This window comes from Falco punctatus (genome assembly GCF_963210335.1).
Source record: "Falco punctatus genome assembly, chromosome: 19".
Lineage (NCBI taxonomy): Eukaryota > Metazoa > Chordata > Aves > Falconiformes > Falconidae > Falco > Falco punctatus.
This window is the reverse complement of record NC_137599.1, coordinates 4,861,058-4,882,187: the sequence shown is the minus strand read 5'-3', so window position 1 is coordinate 4,882,187 and position 21,130 is coordinate 4,861,058. Positions and strand designations below refer to the sequence as shown.

At 42.5% G+C, this 21,130-nt stretch overlaps 1 protein-coding gene across 1 annotated transcript in view; it reads left to right on the top strand.

The window, feature by feature from the left end:
* Positions 1 to 21,130, top strand: part of LOC308055493 (acid-sensing ion channel 2-like) — a 103,820-nt gene extending 82,690 nt beyond the window's left edge. The window contains exon 2 of the mRNA XM_080369469.1: positions 1 to 21,130. This exon is cut by the window's left edge and continues 47,070 nt beyond it. The gene's annotated coding sequence lies outside the window, so the exon portion shown is untranslated.

The window sequence follows — 21,130 nt, the reverse complement described above, 5'->3', positions numbered from 1 at the left end:
CCAGGGAAAGGCTTTGTATTAACAGTAGAGGGAGGAAAGGTGGGGGGAGGGGGTCTCTTGGATGGAAAACATGTCTCACTGTCATTCCTTCTGCTTGTTTACCCAAGGCCAGGGTCATTCACTGGGCTGACTCTGTTCCTCACAGCTCCAGGCTGCTGGAAGAAGAAATAAATGACAGCTGGTTTTACAGTGAGCTGCCAGAGCTGCCACATGGGCTGCGCAGCGAGAGAAGCCATGAGACTAATAAATGTTCAAGGGCAGGCAGCTTTGTGAAATCCCAGCCATCCTCCTCAAGTTGCTCCAGAAATGGAACAAGTTTCATAGTGTTGCTCATCTTAATAGACACCTAGAAGTGACTATACCCCAGAAGAGTAGGGAGATGGACAAACCAACCAGCTTAAGTAAAACCATGGATCAGTCATGAATTATGACACACAGGATTGACAGCTCTGATCTCAATCACACTAGTATGTTAGCTTGCCTGTCACAACTCCTTGTGATGATGATGCCTTCACCACATCCCTTGGGTGTGGAGTGCCCAGCTGCCCTTTCTCTTCATAATACTTTCATCATGTCTCACCAAGAAGGTCTTTAATTTTCCTAGTATTGTTCTTTGCCAGGTGCTGACTCTGCACAGAGATTTTCTAATTGTAATTCCAATTATTCATTGCAGTTCAGATGAAGGCAACAAATTAATCCATCAGAATGTGAAAGATCAAAGCATATCATCCCCTGTTCATTCTGCAAGGGAAAGCAGCAACCCGGGCGTCTCTCAGATCATGAGTAAAAGGCAGCAGAAACAGCTGACTGAAAACTGGAAGCACCAGTATTTTCTTCCTTGATCGTACTCAGGCAAAGGATAAAAATGGAAAATGTCAAAGGACTTGCACTAAAAGGACCATTTTGACACTACCAGACAGAACACTTTCCATACAAGTCAGTTCAACTTTTGTGTTTCTTTCCAGAATTGATATTCTGCACCTTATTCCTACTCATTCTGGCCCTGAACTCATGGTCTTCTATGGACTGATGCATCAGTCCTGTCTGGACTAGGACAGCACACTACGTCTGAAAAGAGAAGTACATGGTATCCATGCTGAAATTCAGGTGAGGTATCTGATGGACTCAGGGTCAGACCAAATGCCCCATCCCCAAATCGTTTTGCTTCAGCTTTCCCAACCAAAAATGAAAAATGCAGCATTTCCCCTGAAAAATGTTGAAACATTGAAAATGGAACAAAGCCACATTTTCTGTCAGCTTTTTGCCTCATAAAATGCAAATCCACCTTGACACACAATCCCCATCCACTTCTAAGTACAGGATTGAGAGCACTGGAAAACAATTCCCTCTGCTTTTAAGCAGAGCATTAATGGCCATAGGAGAGGAAAAAATTCCTCTGTATCATTCCAGGCCCGTCACTGGAGAAAGCCTCCTTATGTGCTGGCTATAACAGGAGTCTCAGATGACTTTTAGCAGGGCTGTAGACGTCTGTATTGAAGACATGCAGTTAGATGAGTTTGTCCTCAATCTTGCTGGGCATGCTAGCAAGGGAGAACCAGGTAACAACACTTTTGGGGACGGGCATGGAGTAGTTAACAGCTTGAGTGAAGACATGCATGCAATACATTGACTTCCTATAAAAGGGTTATATTACTGGACCTAAATAATGTAGGAATAAACTTCTCTACTCTTGAGACTTCAATGAATGTGCACAGGGATCACCCTTGTAAGTGCTTAGCTGTGCATGCCCAGGCAGTGGTACCAAGTAAGTGCCTATAAGTGGTGGTAGGAATATAAGCTGCTGGGAGCAGGTCAGTGTTGATAAAACCCTTGCAGCCACCCAGAAAACTGCTATTGTATTATAAAAGACCAAACCATTTTAGCAGCATGAGACATTTTACCATGGGCCACTGAAGCTCTCAGCTACCTGTGAGCGCTGATAAATGCCTACTTGTGTGTGAGAAGTAGGAGGACAAGGAGGAATCGGCTTCCGACAATCTATTAAACTCAGTTTGTAGCAAGGCTGATGGTTTAACAATGCATGTGACTATAATGTGTATCTGTGGCCCAGAAGCTGCTTTGCTCTTAGCCTCTGGCCTGACTGCAGCTGCCCTCAGAAAACCTTCACAAAGGCAATAACTATTTTCTGGCAGATGAAAGAGTGAATAAAAGTTAGAGTAAGATATTTATTCCTTCTGTTTGCTTTCACTCACTTTAAGAAAAGTATAGCAATCTTGTGGCTTTCAGTTTACAAGGGAGTAATGAAAGATGCACGTGAAAATACCTGTCCTTGAGGACTTTTACTACTACCCATCATAACGTCTAAACTACTTCCATAGAAAATCATGAGAAACACCTCCTGAACTAGCTTCCATCATCTACCCTTTCTCAAATCAGTTTAGGTCTTTATCTCCAACAAAAGACTAATTTCACTCTGCCAGACTGTTCTGATCCAAGGTCAAGTCACCTGGGCTGAGGGCAGACAGTTAGAAATGACAAAAGCCTGAAAGGCTGAAATTGTGAACCTCAAGAGAAAACAAAATAAAGGAGTGCATGAAATAATGCCAGTGCTAAAGATGTTATATTGGCCTTTCCCATTTGACGTTCATGCTGCCAGATGGGGTATGAAGGCACTCCAGCCAAATGATCACTAGTTGATGGAAAAATTGTTAGGCAAGTGCCTTTTAGTTACCTTTTGTTCTGATGGTTCAGGTGTTTAAAGCAAAAAGTTAAAAAATAGAGAAAAAAAAACAGAGCAAAAAGGATGAATATTTACCTGACTCAAGATTATCCAGGTCTACATAGGCAGGTCCCAGTACTCCTACAGGGATATCCATTCTTGTGCTTCCACTTAAGTCCCACTCTGGTGATACAAAAGCTTCCCATACACCAGATATTTCTCAATCTATCATCTTCATATACACATACACCTACCCCCTTTTTTTGTCCCTACAATTATAGCCATAGTACCAAAGCCGTGGCCTTGCCATGATCATCACCTCCCTGAAATCCTTTGGAAATCTTTGTCTGGAATGATTTCTCAGCTGTAAATGTTCAGCAACAGGAATGAACTGCTGATAAATTGCATTTTTCTCACGGCCAACAGACTGTTGTAATGGCACTGAACTTTCTTTCTGGTTGGCAGCCACCTCTGGGACAGAAACTTGCTCTGGTCATGACTTTGTGACTGCAGCGTGCTGGAAGGGAGACAGACTCTGAGGGAGAGACTTACCTGTGTGTCCAGCTGGACACCCCTAGCTGACAATCTCTCTGTCTGTCTGTCTCCGTGCTATCTAGCTGTGAAGCTCTTTCTCCCAGGAATGCCAATCATCACAGTTCCTGACTGCCAAAGCTGATGCTTTATTCTCTTCCTGCAGTTGTGACCAGGGAATAGCTGACATATGGAGGCCCCACGAGGACAGAGGGACTCACAGTAAGCTGCTGACCATCCTTATCCTTGTGGTAACTCAATGCCTTTCCCTGCTTTTCCTCTGTATTTCTTAAATTAAACTTAGACTCTGTAGAGCACCTTGGATGCCTCTGGGCTTATTCTCAGTGTCACCAAAAGTGATTGTTCTTAGCCAGTGATCTTCTTTCCTCTGAGGATAAGCCCAAGATCCTGGAGGTAAGGAGGACTGGAAATAAGGATGTTGTACCCTTTGCCCTCTGTCACCATCACAGCTACATCCTGTTCCAACCTGGAATTGCTCAGCAGGCTGTTTACCGATGCTGGGCTTGCTGGGACAGGCTGCCTGATGCCTTTTAGCCAGGGATAGTGGCAGGGGCACAAGAGGGAAGACAGGAGGTTGCCTGCTTCCTCACTCTGGAAAACACCACACTTCAGATGCCATAAGGGAATGTACATCTCTGCTTGGCTGACTCATCTGTCATCCCAGTAAAACAGCTTGACATGTTGATGCTCACATCTGTGTGCAGACACGGTCAGACCCAGGCGCAGAGGTTATACATTTAACAGAAGGAACTCCCAATTTGTTTACTGCTTCTTTCAGCAGAGCCTCTCCAAAGAGCTGTGATTTTCTTCTTGCCTCTCTGGATGTACTTGGAAATTACCTTGTGGTAAAGGACATGGCAAAATGAACACACTGATGGTGCAGGCAACTGCGCACCTGCACTTTGGATGACTGGGGTGATGACTGAGAACTTGACAGTGGAGGAGAAAAAGAACAGGACCTAAGGGCCAGATACTTATCCCAGTTGAACCATTACAAATATACAGGTGTTCCTTAGGTGTCAAAGGATGTGCAATACATTTCTCAGAAAGCAAGTCAAGTGTACTGAAAGCTGCTGCTCTAGCAGTGCTGGAACTGCACACCCAGCGAGCAAACAGAGAGCAAAAAGTGAGAGAGCAGCAGCAAAGTGCCTGCTGTCTGCATCTCAGGTGGGCTTAGACAGGAGCTGGGTCCTCACCACCAAACAGGGTGGGAACTGACAGAAAGCAAAGGTGACACTGTACTGTTAGACTTTTTCTTGAAACATAGGCAAGGCCTGCTGAAGTGTGTTACCCCAGTACACCAAAGGTAATTGCATGCCAACTGATTTTGTCTAGCCAGACTTTTGATTAGTCTGCGTGTGACATATTGATCATGTAATTTCATCAGCCAACTAACCAGCTGGGGAGGGCAGAAAGAATAATAAAGTACTGTATATTTCTGCCTGAGGGAAAGACAATTCTGTGACAAACCCTGTCTCTAAGAGATGTTAATTACAGTGTTCCCTCTGGGAAAGACTCCTGTGGTGGCCAGCTTTGCCAAGTGGTTCAAATTAGTCTCTTCTTCCTCTCCCTATCCATCATGCCAGTCTTTACCAGGTATTTAATTGCTCTCCTGCCAAGTGAGAGGTGTTTCGCACACCGAGTCCAGCGTATCCTATTACCAAGGGCCTCTGGACTGGGGATCACTGGAGCCGATTTTCCTTGGGTTTAGCTCAGCAGAATGATTGCCCAAAGAGCAGCAATGAGTTGAGAAGCCGAAACTTCCCTGCTGCAGGCCCTTTAGCTCCTGCTGTCCTAACATGGGCTTAAAAGAGGATTTAATTTAATTCCTGTACATTTCTTACTAGGAGCACAATGTACCATCCTGATCATCTACCATCTGTATGCAGGGGATGGGCACCGCAAATCTACAAACTTAGAACTGCGGATCAAGAGAAAACTCTAACTGTAGGGTGCAATTTGGGGGTGTTACTAGAATCTATCCTCATTCCCACATGCCTGGTAGCAGGACCCCTTCCATTTTTCTGGACAAGTGAGCTGGTCAAAGTCATGTTAGTGGCACTTGTATGAGCTCCCTGTGTCTGCATGGGTGAATATAACTCCACAAGCACTTAATTCCACATATACACACTAATGCTCTTCAGGAACCTTTCTCACATGACGTTCAGAAACTCCTCATTTGGCATGCCCTTAACAAGGCTTAATCTCCTTTGTTGCGCTCTTTTAACAAAGCTTCATCAGATAACATTTTGAGCTGTTTTTTCTGGTGGCAATGTAGTGTCTATCCAAGACAGAAATCTTGCCGCAATGCAATTAGTTGAAAATTGCACATGTGCTAAGTGTATAATTGAATTTTTATTAATACCTTTTGCTTGCATTTTTGATTTCTTTGTACAAAATATTTAGCTGTATTTTTCTCTCCAAGAACTAGAACAACTTTTTTCAAATGCAATTATTGTCACACTTCTACTAGGAAAAGTTAAAATGTAAAATTTTGCAACTATCTAATTAACTTTCTTTTGCTCTGTAGTTAAAAGGTAGTTAAAACCCCTAAGCATTCATTCAACTTTAATAAGGATGGGAAAGTAATTGCATATGTATTTCTGTATAATTATGAGTTAATTGCATTGCCAGTAGATTCATCTTTTGCTTATTTAGCCAAGCTCAGAAAATAATGTATTAAGGATGAGTTGATGTTTGTTTGGACTGTTTCAAAGAACAACACGATTAGGAACAGAGTATTCTTACACATGAATACGTATAAGAGGCATAAGTAATAGACTTTTCCTAAAGGCCAGCTTTAAATGCTTGTTATCAGCTGTGCAAGTGTTGAAACTCTTCAAAGATCAGCAGGAATCCAAAATACAAATTTTTCTAGTGTCCATTTTGATGACTGGTTTTGAAGATCTCAGACAGCTTTGAAAAAGCATCTTGATATTTAGTTGTTGCTTCTAACATAATCTGGGCATCAAGAAAGTCAATTTTATTGGTCCAAGGAAAACCACTTCATGTTTGAAGTAGCTATGAGCTGTTAAAAACTGCTATCTTCTGATTTTGTTTCTCCTGTGTCACTGCGCTTCCACGTTGCTGTTGAACACACGGATGTTCCCTAAGGCCTGGGAAGACAGTATGTCTTGTTTAACATGCAAGTCAGAAAGTCAGGGAAGCGGGGATGGTTGTGCTTTTCAAGTGAATTTACAAACTACTATTATTTCAAGGTGAATAAAAGGAGCCATTTTAGAGTGACATTTCCAGGGGCAATAAAAGCTACTATCTGAGAAAATAAGGCTGTACCTATACTAGTAAATTCAAGACACTCATAGGAATAAGATTGATGGTTACTAAACTGAATGTAACAGTCTCTGGAACAAATTTGTTCCATGTTAACGGATGCTCTCTATCTCTTGTGTGCTCTTCTGGTAATGATATTGATATTTCCTAATGCTCTTCATTATAATGCCCAGCCCTCAGCTGCTTGGGAATGTGCCTGATTCTACATTTCAGCAAAGATTTTTCATGCTATATTTCTACTCACATTTTTTCTTTTCTTTCAGCAAGATCTGTACAGTATTTTTCCATCAAGAAACACAGAATAGTGCATTTAGGCAATGTTAGAAAATATGTAGGCCAATACAAAATGAACTTCTGCTGGATCACATTTATCTTGTGAAATACTCAGGCATCTGTGAATTAAGGTTCAGTGCAATCCAAGTGCCTTGTACTACTATACAAAACAGTAAAAATAAAAAAATATCAGAATGAAATGTTCATCTAGAATATATACCACTTAATGCTAATAAATATAAGCAACATGTATACTCAATATTCTTTCAGATCACAGCTTAAATATCTGTAACTTCTTCTGGAAAAGGCTCTCCTTACTCAGAACTTTGTTTCTGTTTCTGACCTCAGGAAAACAGTAATAATGAAAAAACAAAACTGAAAACATTAGCTGCAATGGTTATTGCCATGGTTATGGAAAATTCAGATTTTAATTACAAAACAAGTATTTCTCAATAGCTGTCACCACAGAAGACCAACTTGACAAAGCATTTAAATGCCTGTCATTGATTTTTAGTATGACTTAGATAAATTCTTCTTTTGGATCTATGCCAGAGTACTTGGGCCTTGAGAACGGGTCAGCTCTGAGTTCATTACAACAGAACTGTGCCTGATATTTCTTGGGAGAAGCAGTATGTTAAAAAGCCAGCAATGTGTGGGAAGGTCACCCATGCTCACTGCATATTCCTAAGCTCTGCAACTGCTGTTGCAGTCAAAAACAAGTCCAGGACAGCAGGAAGATGAAATCAGTGCTGGAGTTAGTCTGAAGTAGCCGGAAAAGATGATCTGGAAGGAGACAGGCTGAGGAGGTGACGGTGCTTTTACCACACTGAGAAAGACCAGTCATGAATACAGTACCTGCTGAGCAAGGTGCTATATAAACCACCCCCAATATGCCGTTGTTCCTGGAAGAGGAAGAAGCTGGGGTGGGGACATGGTTAAGATGGTCAGTGTCTGCTGGCTGCAGTGGGCCTTCCCTGCAAGGAGGGGGGGTCTGGCCCACAGGCTCTGACGGTGAGAGTTGGGATCATAGTTATGGACCCTGCTTCTCCAGCCTGTTGCCTTCTGTGCTGTGCCCTGGTAGAAAATGAGCCAGAACGAGGAGATGTCTCAGGCTGCTGTGGTAGTAACCCCTAACAGCAGCCTGGAGAGACCTGCAGTGCTTGTGAGTCACAGCCCTGCAGGGCCAGGGTCACAGTGAGCATTGGTCATGGTGCTGACAGTGTCCCGTGCCACCTCTGGAAAAGCAAGTCTGTCCCCTTGGTTCCCAGCCACACATTCCTAGACACTGTCCATCCTGTGTCCATGTGTGCCCCCGCACAGGGCAGAGACAGGCTGGGAACAAGCACCCAAGCAGACGGAGCGGTCTGGGCAGCAATGCTGTCTCAAAACCCCTTCAAGAGTCATAAAATAATGGTGTAGCAGGGCATTAGCTGTGGGTGGAAATCACTGGCCATCCTCAGAGATGGAGGGAGATTGAGTGCGCCTGGGGAGAGGAAACCAGTGTCTGATGAGGACGTAATGAAGTACAACAGAGTTGTTATGAAGTGGTTATTGATCATGTTTACTCCCCTCCTTTCTCTCTCACTTGACTGCAGTCATGTCAGTGCTGAAATCATCAAGCTTGTAGAGGAGGCATGGTGGGTTGCCTTTTAGTGAACACACAGGGAACCAACTTGGTGGCTGCCTGGCCACCAAGCCCTACAAATGCATTGTGTAGACATCCCTGAGTAGAACCCTCCCCACTGCTACAGAGAACTTCTAACCCAGGGGGGAGTGCTTTCTTTGATCCTTGAGCCTAGCACACTCTATGTATTGATGAGGACTGATCAATACATAATAACTTTCACAAACAGCCTGGCTTTCAGAGCTTCTGCAAACCACTGCCTTTCTGCAAGTTCCCTGGGTGCAAGCTATGCTAGCTTCTGCACCAGGAATGAGTGTTTCAGACTGGCTGGGCAGAGAAAGGACAGCTCTTTTGGTGAATAACAACAGGCATGAGAGCAGTGTCTGGAGAGATGCACTTGCACTGTTTTGTTGTTATTTCACAGGCAAACCCATTTCCCTTGTAAACAGAGTATGTCTTTAGATAGACTGGTATTCAGATTGCCTTTAGTACTGTCTAAATCCTAGCCACAGCAGACTTTTGGCATCTGAGTTTAGGGTAATTAATTTTATCTGCTCTTATTCACCAGATGGGTCCTGAGAATACTTGAAACTAACAGATGTCTTTATTTTGAATCAAGTAGGTGACTATTTCCTCTTTATCCCACAGCAGATCCTTGGCCTGTAGACTTCACAGAGTATCCCAAGAAACTCATGCCCACTTCTACGCGTTTTTATTATTCACTGACCCACAGCACCAACCAAATGGTTTTATCAAAGAGAAGGCAGAATTTTCAGAAAACAGCCATAATGCTATGAATTCTGGAATAAAAGCTTTGCAAATATTTGTTCTAATTGCCCATTCAATTTTTTTTTGTCTGTATCTCTTAAATTTTGTTGCCTTTCAGGTGGAATCTGCATCTTTGCACTGTTCCTCTCTGCCATTTTCTCTGTACATATTTTAGTGTGCCAGACTGCTATGACAAACCTCTCTAAGGGAAGAATTCACTCAGTTCTTTGTCTGGGGCAAGGTGTTCTGCTTTCCTGTGTTTTCATGGTGGTCATAGCCCTCAGAAGGATCTCTAGCAAGAACTAAAGCTGGATGGACTGAGGGAACACAATGTTGTTTGTAACCAGCATAAACCTGACAGATTGTGCCCCAGTCTAAAATCTACTCCTTAAACTGTAGGTATATAATGGGAAAGTGTGCTGAAGTATCAGAAGTTGAAGCAGAAATAATTTTACCCAGCGTTTTTGCCTGAGGTAAGAAAGGAGACTCAACTTTACTTAGCAGCTTTCTTCTAATCTCTGCCATGGATCTACTCTCTCAGAGATCAAATCGTCACCTGCAAACTCTGGGGTTTACCCACTCAGGCAATTACAGTAGGGAACCCAATCTACCAGTCTGCCACAGCACAGATGCCCCCAGGCCACTCTGTGTTCATTCATGCTCTACTGACTACAAGGGGAAGCAGATCTGTATCACTGAATTAAACACCTACATTTGGTGAAACACAGAACACCCAAACCCCATCTACTAGATCTCCAGTGAGTACAGAAAGGCTTCTGCATCTGGGCTGGTCCCCCAAGGCTGTGGAGGTTGAACCCCATCCTTTAACCTTACTGCATAGTCAGGGGAAGGCAACAGCTCCAGAAGAAAATTAATCCCACATATCTTAGGTGCCTTCAGAAGAAAAGATGCATTTTCTATTTCCTTCTCCCACATAAACTATAGAATCATAGAATGAATCATAGAATGGTTTGGGTTGGAAGGGACCTTAAAGATCATCTAGTTCCACCCCCCTGCTGTGGGCAGGGACATAAATAACGGAGAAAAAGTTGGGGGCAGGGGGGAAAGTTGTGCAGATTTTCTTTGGAGAAGAAATGTAAAGTTCTATTTGCTTTCCAGTTGTAAGTCCTTCTTAGCACATTTGTGTGATATTTTCCTACTTTCTTTGCAATACAAAACTACAAATACCCTTCTAAGTGCAAACTGAGATTCTCACACTGTTACATGATTCCAAGAGCTGTGGCTGGAAAAAAAAAAAAAAAAAAAAAACAACACTCTAAACATCATGATTCTTATTTAAAAAGTGAAGAGTGCTAGAGACATCAAGTCAACACAACTGAAATGTGACTACTGATTTGCAAACTATTTATAGAGTGAAAAAAGGAAAGAGAAAATAAAGCTGAATTCTAAATGCTTTTAAAGAAAGGTGTAGTTTCCACTTGGATTACTCCAGAGGGAAATAATGAAGAAATAAGCTATATCTGAGAGAAAAAAAAAATCTCCAAAACAAATCATGAAACTTGGGTCTTAGAAAGTTAAATTCATCATCATGCTGGGAGCCAACACAAGGCCTATGTATTACAGAGTCTTCACACTGGGGGTGTTGGAGATCACACAGCTCTTGAGACAGATCCCCAGAAGAGACGGATTTCGCTCTTACTGAGCAGATGACTCCTGGCATCCTTTCGTTTGTGAAATTTAACAATTTTTCTGATTACAGTTATCAGCCACCTATTTTTGCTGAAAATGGATACCGAAGTGTGACAGCAGTTATCAGCCCGGCTGAATAGCTGTTCACTCTCAGCTCTCTATAAATACAGAATTTCTGAAGTAATCTCGAGCACATGTTGGTTAAAAATTCAAGGGCAGATGAATAATGAATACCAATGGACACTCCTGCATTAAAATTTAATACTAGCAAAGGAAAATGGAAACAAGACGTTTTCCAGGATTCTGCAAAACAATTACAAGCACTAATATTTCTCCCTAGAACAGGCTTCCTCCATTGAGGTCTTCAGGGATTTTACTGAGCACTCCTACAAACATGCAAGTGAAATTAGACATCTCAGTAGATAAAGGTGCAGAGTGCTTAAGGCAAAGCTATCTTTTCTTTATGAACTTCCTAACTGTGGAATGTGGAGTAAGTCAATTTTAGAGAATTACATATTTTAAAACTAAAAATGAACATTAGAGGAATCCTCAATAACACTGGTCAGCAAATGCCATACCATCGCTCTCCCCTTCCACAGAGCTTTCAGATAAAACATTTAATCTTCATTTCAAGACTTCATACAGTAACAGGCTGTAAAACCAAGAAGGACTGGCTGATACGGGCTCTGAAAATCAGTGCTCTAGTTTGAACAGGCGGAACTGCCACGGGAAAATGCCTATGGGTCCACACAGCAGTATGACCTCCCATGTAATTTGACAAAAGGCTTGCCATCCTTAAAAAAAATTCTGAGGATCTCTGGAGATAGTTGCAGCTTCACAGGAGTCTCCTGGAAATACAGACATCTTTGTAAGTAAAGCCCTAAGCAAATGCATCGCTAAGGGGCGTTCTCATCCCCAGCAATGAGAGGGAATGAGTCAAATTTGGGGATTAAAGACAGTAAAATGTTAAAGCAGAGGCATAGTCACTCCAGTTCATTATGCAAAAGCACAAGTTAAGATTATGACAGGAGACAGCTTAATTCCCTTTTCAGTTCCTCTCGGCTGCCTGGCAGAGCAGTGGGAAGTCAGGTATTTCAATGGTACAGCTTGCTTGGAGAATTGCATTTTTCCATTTACTGTCTTTTCTTCCTCCTCCTCCCTGCCTAAGCAGTTTGATTCCAGCTGCCACTCTGAGGTGTTAATACTTTTAGCTGTGGATCCTAAGGAGTCTGAATGTGCCTTAACGACATTAGCTGTTGTTTAGCAGAGTAGATCAAAGGAATGGCAATAGCTGATTGAGGCTGATTTGAATAATAATACAGAAATCTCCCATTTACAATAGATAGGCCTGTTCCTTGTCTTCACTTTGTTACAGCCTCCCCATGGTTGCAGTGACTGTACTGAGTCACATGCAGGTGATCTGGGAGGAGAGCTACAGGGTGAGTGTTAAGTGTAATTACTTGCATCCGCAGGGTCAGTTGGACACAGTTGATGATTTGTATTTGCATCCAGTTTGGATACAGTATATTTCTCTATTTCCTTGGCCTACCACTTTCAAGCATCCTTCTAATATGCTCTCTCCACACCCTGTGCCAGCAGTGACTTTGGTTCACAGGTGAGTGATGTAAGTCCTGCATAAACTCAGGTCCTAAGAGCCTTGACAAGTACTTAATAGGTCCTCAGTCTGAGTTTTGATGCATTAATTAAGAGAAATATGATCCTGCTGTCAGTTTATCCCTTCACGATTTATCCCTTGAAGATTTTCACCCTTATTGCATAGGAAGTTGATCTTGTGAGACAGGCTCTGAACCCGCAATATTCAGCTCAGTACTAAGGTTCTTTTTCTTTAATGTTCTGACTGTTGTTTAGTCAGATCAGCTATGAAGTGGAAGCCAGGATTATGAATGGATTTAGTCCAGCAGAAGATACAAGTAGGTGTCTGGGGTGGTAGTATTTGCCAAGGTTCAAGCCTGGTGCTAGACTCCTCCTGCCTTTCAGTAAGAGCTAGATGTTTGTTCTGCTAAAGTGTCACTGGGTAAAGCTAGTAAGATTTTTTTTTGTTGTTTTTCTTCCAGAACTGCACTAGGCTTTTGAGACTTCCCAATGCGGCTAAGGCAAAACGCATCACACAGAAGGGTTTGATTTGGCTGAAGTCCTTGGGTAACCCTGAGCTCAGGCAGCACTTGTGTGGTTCATGCTACCCGAGTCTCCGGCTATTTGGCAGCCTGCCTTCCTGGGGCTGCCCTGTTCCACAGCTTGTTGCATCTTCGGGGCACCCAGAGCCAGAGATTCAAAGACAGATGAAGCTCTCAAGAGGCAGGGAAGCCTTTGCAGCATTTAGAAAAATACTGTAGCAGCACAAGTGCCCACTCATCTCCAAAGGGGGAATTCAGAATTGTGCTGCGCTGTGACAAGAAGTAAGAGGTGGGAGAGACTAATAGTGCTGAAGTATGGCATCAGCTGGGTATGAGGAAAAACAGGATTCTGGGCCCCAATAATTCCATGACTCCTGCAGTATCCTCTCCATGTCACCAGGGTAATACAAAAATCCGAAGGGGGGAAAAAACCCTGCTTGAACTTGACAGCAACTTGTTTTGCTAGCAAAATATTTTCAAGTGACTGGTTGCTAAATGAGAAGGTAGATGTGGGGGGAGGAGGAGGGGAGAGGAGGGTGGAAAATGAAGTATTTCAGCAATTATACACATGAAAACAGGAGGCTGGATATACCGCAACACAGTCCAGCTGCCTGACTGTGTAATTAAACTCCAGCCTGTCTGGTTGAAATGCAGGAGGCATTTCTGCAGTGAGGTTAAATTAAGAGTTGGTGATGACAAGCAGACATTATGGAAATGTCAAAATTAGCATGTGCTGAATGAGGACGCTGGATGGCCCTAGCTGCAGCCCAGAGGCTCAGAAGGAGCAAGGAAAGACAAGTTTGACAAAGGGAAATAGTCTCCTCACTATGGCTGCTCCTACCTGCCTTCTGAAGAGCAGTTACTCCACCACATGAACCACTTTTTTGCTAGAGCTGGTACTTTTTCAAGAGGGGTAACTTGAGAAGAGAAAGACCAAAAGTTGGCTCCTGCTCTGAACTGCTTTGTGGCAGTGTCCTCCATCCCCCTTAAGTGATGGGGGGCGCAGTGTCTCCTCAACAAATGATAGGCTTTAAAGTTAAATAAAAATGAAGGTTCCCACACTCATTTCCAGAGCTCCTGAGTTCCCCAAAGTAGGGAAGGCTCCTTTGTGTTCAGTCTCACTGCTTCCTAACCAGCTGTTGACTTACCATTTTAATTTTCACCATGCCTATATTGTGTTTAAAAAACAAAACAACTCACAACTGGAACAGGTATGGTAAACTTTAGAGCTGGTCAAGAAGCCCTCCCCAAAACTCTGGGTGACTTTTTTGTAGAAAATGTAGCTTTCCACAGTTTCTACGAATGTTTCAGCCAAACTCTTTGGCTAAGGAAATGAAGAATGCTCTTAGACTAATGCATAGCCTTTCTGATAGGAGGCATTGCTTCAGATCTCTTTAGACTTGAATGTGTTTTCAGAACAACAGGGATGTCTGTAAGCTGTTGGTATCTTAACTAAGGTGGGGAAGAAGGGAAGGACTGTTTGTGCTTGCTTGTTTAACTTCTTCACCTAGCAATGCTTCTGGAAATAAAGCTGTTATCTCCACTGTCTTGACAGGGGCACCCACACAGCCTTGTTCAAACCACATCAGGGAGCAGCAGAGAGCACTGCTGTGAAGCCAAACCTCTCTCACAGGCATCTGGTTGCAGTTACATGCAGTTGGCGGGGAGGGGCCCACTTGTGTTCCCTCCGTTTCTCCAAAAATGTCTCTTTAATGTTGACATGGCCAAAGTAAATACAAAATGAGAAAATGTCCTTTTTCTAAGACAGTTGAAAGTCCGGCTGGCTCACAGAAATTGCAATGACTACCTGGAATTGCATATGTGTGCAAATGCATATATTGCTTTAATTCTGCAATGTATTGATTTGCTTGTACTTGATATCATGGGCACAGGTTAAAGCAAAGGAAGCCAGACTTATGCCTGTGGGAGAGAGATTGTTAAGCACTGAGTGAACGCTAGCTTCTGTCCCAAACACAAACTGCCTTGTTTTCTCTCAGTTCTGCCATCTCTTGTGTTAATATGATGGGCAAGAGAAGATACAGGAAGAACACGCTTTTTCCATTTCTCAGGAGGAGATACTCGACTAAGCTAATATGAATTCAAGACTAAAGTAGGAAAGGGATAAGCAGGGGATACAGCTAATTTGCCTGATGAAGCACTAAAGGGATGAAAGGGACTTTTTTTGTTACTTTCCACCACTCTCCTTGAATCTGGATTAACATCATTAATTTCTTTACACAGCTACATTTCCCGCATGAGGCTAAAAGAGGAAGCATAGTTCTCCTCCTCCATGGTTCACTAGGGAGGGGCTGGGAAATTAATTCCTGCATGCTGCAAATTCTGAACCTTGCTGGAGGCAGGGAAGGAAAAAGGAAAGGGAGAGATTAGTCTTCTAGGGAGCCCAGCATGAGGATCTGCTTCTTGATATTATTAGGGAAGTCACCAAGCATTTCTTAATAAGATTTTTTTAACAAACTAATCAACAATATTGGATTTTCAAGGATTTCAGAGGGAATTCTTACTAATTGAGGTGTTTTTTTCCATTAGCAGCTCCCAGCAGGAGCCTTGCACACAGGTGGAAGAGCATCACGTATCTTGTAAAATCAATAGTGCAGCCAATTAAAAAAAAAGCACAATTAGTCTGGCTGATTCAAATTAGAATTGCAAATTCCTAATGGATCCAGATGTCAAGGCTAGGCAAAGATGTAGAAGTCCGGTGTATTTAAATTCAGTGAAAAGATTGACACGCTGTATGCAATGACGTGAATTCCCAAAAAAAGCAGCTCTGGATTCTGCTCCTGTATTTCAGAACATTTCAAGAGGATTTAACAACAGCCCAGTTCCCTGCACTGCAGATAATACAATCCTCTTTCTCTCACAGATGAAGTGAATAATCAAATGTGGTTTTGTGTTCTTCTTTGAGCCAAATATAATGATAATTTGTAACTGAAAATCCACTTCCCTCATCTCAGTGGCATTTATACCAACCCCCTGAGCTTCAGTGATGCAATCCTTCCCTTCCCAAATTGTTCTTTGCTGTGTGATACAAAGATCAATCCTGATCCATCTATGAAGGGCAAGGGTTCTGGGTCCAGGGTTTCCTAAGTGAAAAAGAATGAAAACAGAGCAGGAAACCACATCCATTAGTGTTTGAACCCTTTGGGCCACAAGCTGTTGACTTGGCCACACTCTTTCATGCCTAGCCAGAAAATGCAAGTTGCATTTGGAGCATAAATTCAGGAAAGCATTGCTGGAAAAGAGTGTATGAATCATAGAGAAGAGAACATGGAGGGGAATCAAGAAGTGGTCTGTTGTGGTGGACAGGTAGTTACAAAAAGCAGGAAGAGAAATCTCCATTGGTTTTATGCTGTTGTACAAGGACGACATGGTACCACTCTCTTGTTGGCCTGATAGATCTTCCTTGCAGAGAAAGTAAGTGACTTTTTACATCATGACTGTGTACAAACTGTTCACACTATTCCTCAGTTAAAATGATCAGCACTGTTATTTCTAATACTTCTTACATGTCTGGGAAACAATTACAGCTATATATATGGTCACATTTTATTTTATCTGTATCATTCACCTCGCATAAAACTTGCAGCACTTCGAAAATGGGTTCCAATCTATACCACTTTACTAACATTACTAGAGCTTTAGCAAAAGTACTCTTCAATGTACAGTTCAGCCCTTTTGGGGATCATCAGTTGCTCCTGTGAGGACCTAACACTAGCACTGTGTGGGTTTGATTACAGGTTGAATGGCTCGTTGTTGAACTTGGAGATCTGGCCCTGGATTTTCAAGCAGTGTTTTGGGTGGCAGGAGGACAGAAGTGTCACCGCTGTGATTTTACAGTAGGTTAAAATTTGCCACTGTCACTACTTGCCCCTGTGGAAGTGCCGCAATGAAATAGTCACAGAAGCAGAAAGTAGAAACTATGATTTTGTGGTGGTCGCAGCCTGGTCACTCTCTTGAGAGTTTGGAAGCACAACGGAAGTTGAAGCAATGTAAAGACACTGTACTTCTTTATTCTTCAGAATTTATACCATATATTCTATACACCAAAGATGAGCCCTCAGTATGGCTCAGTCATAAGATCCCTCTCTTCAATGCTGCATTAATTATTGTTGTCAGAGGTGCCTGGAAAACACACTAACAGAATGTCTTTGTGTTAGAAAACACAGATTCACTTAAATCAAATCATTTAATGAGAACACATTCGTTTTTTCACAACCATGTGTTAAAGGAAAAATCAGTACAAATTATTCTATCTTTGACTTTACAGTATCCAAGCATTCTGTTTAGAACGAGTAAAATTATCTCATGTCATTTGTATAGTTTTTGATTTGTCTTTCACCCTGTATTCAGTTATTTTAACTTCAGATTAATTTTGCAGAAAAAATTTGTTGCTAGGTTATTTTTTATTTTAACAGTGCATTCTCAAGTTTTCCATGGCCACATGACTCCAAAATCTGGAGCTTCCTGACAAAGTTGCTCTTGGCAGACTTGTTTGCTTTTGGGAGGGTATGGCTGCAGACTCTGGCTAGGCAGCCCTGTTCACAGCCAAGCACCAGAAATGCAGGAGGTGTAGCTCTAAATTCTTCTAAATTTTTCTCACTGGTAATATTTAGTCACTTAGATTTGCAAGTAGGGTTCCTGCAAGGAGGGATGTTTTAAGCTGCTGGTCTGGAAATGACAGATAACCTAAAATCACAAGCATGAAGGAGGAACAGAGCTAGGTGCCGGACTTACCCTGCATGAATACAGGGTGATGTAGCGTTAAGGTGTTTTTCAGTCTCTACAAAATGACAACACACATGTTCTGCAGGCAGGCAGAAATGGCACCAGAGCAGCTCTGCTGGCAGGTATCAGGAAACATATTCCCCTTCCAGCAGGGGAGTCAGAACTGAGAGATGAGCTCCAGTTTGTTTTCCTGATCTACTTGCTGGGCTACTTGGCTCCTCTCTGTTCAGGTAGCTGCTGAATCTGTCAGCCCGGGCTGCCCTCTGACAGCCTTGGGGGGCAGCTGATCAGGAACGTCTGCAGTGAGAAGTCAATCCAAAGCCTCCGGCAGTTAGGAACTATGTTACTTAAAGCAGCTTTTCTCTTTCCTGGGACAAGGTGCTGGAATTCAGATCCTTCAGCACTTCTCCAGCAGCCAAAGTCACCCATCATTTTTCCTCTTTCCCTTCGGGATTCTTTTTGCTTCCTCCACCCCATTTTCTCTGCTCAAGTCCCCTTTCCTCTTCCCCTCTTTTTCAACTCGTATTGTGTTTCTCAAGCCGTTTGTTAAGTAGCAGCAGCCTGCTGATACCCACACTGCTCAGAGCTGGGGCTTTTTCAGATCAAATGACAGCCACACTTCCTGAAAACATAGGAGGGAAAAGGAACCTTTAGCTTTTTGAAAAATCTCACAGCATTCAGATGGTGTCAGGAGGATGAGAACTGTTGGTTAAAACTGCTATAAATTCTTCCTTAGAAGCCAGTTTGAAAGTCCACCATACAATTAATTCTATTTTGTCACTGTAATTATTTGGGACTGGGTGACCAGGCAAATCTTATCCATGCTACAAACTTGGGTCTGATTGCAAGAATTAAAAGGAGAAGACTTGGACTGAAGTGGGAGCTGATGAGAAGTAGGGAAGGCACTTTCCTCACAGATCATCTTCCTTTCTTTCATGGTGCTGACTGAACTGGGGTCTTCTGGGACTTGCATGAGTAAATAAGTAATAACGCAGTAAAAGGACTGAATGGAGCCCATTGCTAATGTCATCCTTGCAGCTGATGAAGCAGCTGGAGACTAAAGCTGCAGTTTGCCTGGCTGGCGTTGTCCAGCATGCAGTTGTTTTAGCTTCCTCTCCCTATTCCTCCAACAACAGAAAAGATAAGCCTGACAGAGCTGGCTAATGGATGTTACCTGCTCAATGACTGGAATAGCTAAGGTTTGCAATAAAGCCTTGCCTTTTTATTTTGGCTCTGGAAGAGGGGCTTGTGCCTTGTCACACTGATCTTACCATCCTTCCATGCTGTCCTTTTCCAGAAATGCTTTCTGTTTCCTACTCCAAGGATCAATCCTACTGTATCCAAAGAAAGGTTGCCTACGAATTTCTCATTGAAAGAACAGTATTTCATAAAATTCCATTTTCTTATTCTCTCTCCTCCTCCAAATGGAGGAAGGTTAGTTGAAAGAAGTTTTTTTCAGCACTCACTTTTACTCACAACTGCTTCACTCACCAGGTCTGCAAAATTAAATGCAGCCTTTTCTCTCTCCTCTATGGAGAGTTGCAGAGTCTGTTAATTGCATTTTAAATGACGCCCTGCAATGTCTGGCAGTCACCAATGGTGCTCACAGCTTCCCTGAGTCCTGCCAGATCAGAGGTGTGAGACTGGCTACTGAGCAAACTTTCAGGGCAGGTTAGAGCCATTTAAAGCTGCAGAGTAAGAGGAAGAACACCAGTCTGTTCCCAGAGATACACATCCTCAAAGACCCTTTTTTAAGGGTGGGATCTTAAATGGTGTTCAGGAGTATTACTGTGACCAGGTCAGTCCCTTTAGGGTCCCTGGTTCAAACACAGCACAGGTAGGGTTCCTGAAAATATGCCCATAAAAGCATTCACCCTGTGTCCACAGCTGCATACTAATATCCATGAATGGAATTTGCTGCCTTCCTTTAGTACCTATGTGTTTAAAGGTGCACTGAAGGTCAGTTACAGTGTAGGCTTTGAATTTGGGTCTGATTACTGTGTAAAACCCCATGATACATTTTGATGCGGTGCTTCATTGCCACCACATTGCATCTCACAAAATGACAGGTCCCCAGTCACCCAGTCACTTTTATGGCAAATCTCAAAGCAGACTAGTAGATGGGGATCCAGGAAAGGACCTTAGGTCTGGCTATTTAAGGGCTGTGTGCATATGGCCATGGGCCTTCCTCCTTGTAGGCTTAGAGTACTTAGAATTATTGTGGTGCAGGAAGGCAGCATATAACCTCTCCCTCTTTTCCAGCCTCTCACAGTTAATGTCAGACATTTAGGGTGTGAAGAAATGTCTGCTGGATCCTTCTCTCCCAAGTAGCATAGCTGGCTAGCTTAGATTAACCTAGACTCCTAGCTTTTAGACAGCCAAAATCAAGCAAGATCATTACCACCATTACAGCACGTTTCCTCAGGATTGTCCGTCTTCCTGTGAAGTAGGACTAATAGCACTGCTCTGCTGCAAAGGTGAAAGGGCAGGAAAGCAGTGAGCTCTCAGACCCAGAGTAACAGTTGCTTGATCAAACAAACACAGCATGGCCTGTGTTTGACAGTCTTTTAATAAGAATTCCAGAAATATTCTTGTAATCTGATTTCCTATTTCTCTCATAAATTCCTATTTACAAAAGATATCATTAACCAGGGAGACGATTATTTTTGACCAGGTAGTAAGCCAATCTGATATATTGCCTAAAACAGACAAGATAATCTTACAGGGCAGTTTCCTCAGAACACAATTTAACACAAACCTGTACATTAAAAAATTCTTACAATAACCATCTATTTCTTAATGTTACAGCAGTCTTGGGGCTGTGTCCTCGACCAGCAAAAGAAATGACCCAGGATTAAAGCAAGTGTCTGCTTCTGAATCTGAGTTTATGTTGTGTGCTTCTGGAATATCTGATTATCTGTGGAGATGGGGCTCCAGCAGTGTGTGCATGGATAGCCCATTAGTGTAAGTAGGAGGGAGACAGTGAGTCATATACACAGGTTTACTTTAGGCAACATTACCCTGAGTTGTACAGATGTGGTACTGTGCATTACAAAGATTTCATTTATTTGAATTCAAAGGCTTTGGGGCATTCATCTTGTAAAAGCCTCCTTTGGTGGCATTACATATTTACTGTAGACTTCTGACACTTGGGGCTACAGATTCCTATAGACAGATCTATTCTCTTAATGCCTTGGGCTTTATGCAAAAGCTGCAAAGGAAAAAGGAAACTTTCCACTAAATATAGAGCCACACTCACTGTTTCAAATTCTTTTCACACATGCTGATTTTCAGCTTTTTGCTAGCTGATTTAATTGCATTCACAAGCTGTCCCCCCTTTTCCCTAAAGTAAAATACAACACCTGGGTTCTTTCTCTTGCATGCTCTTTTTTTTTTTTTTTTTTTTTTTTTAAA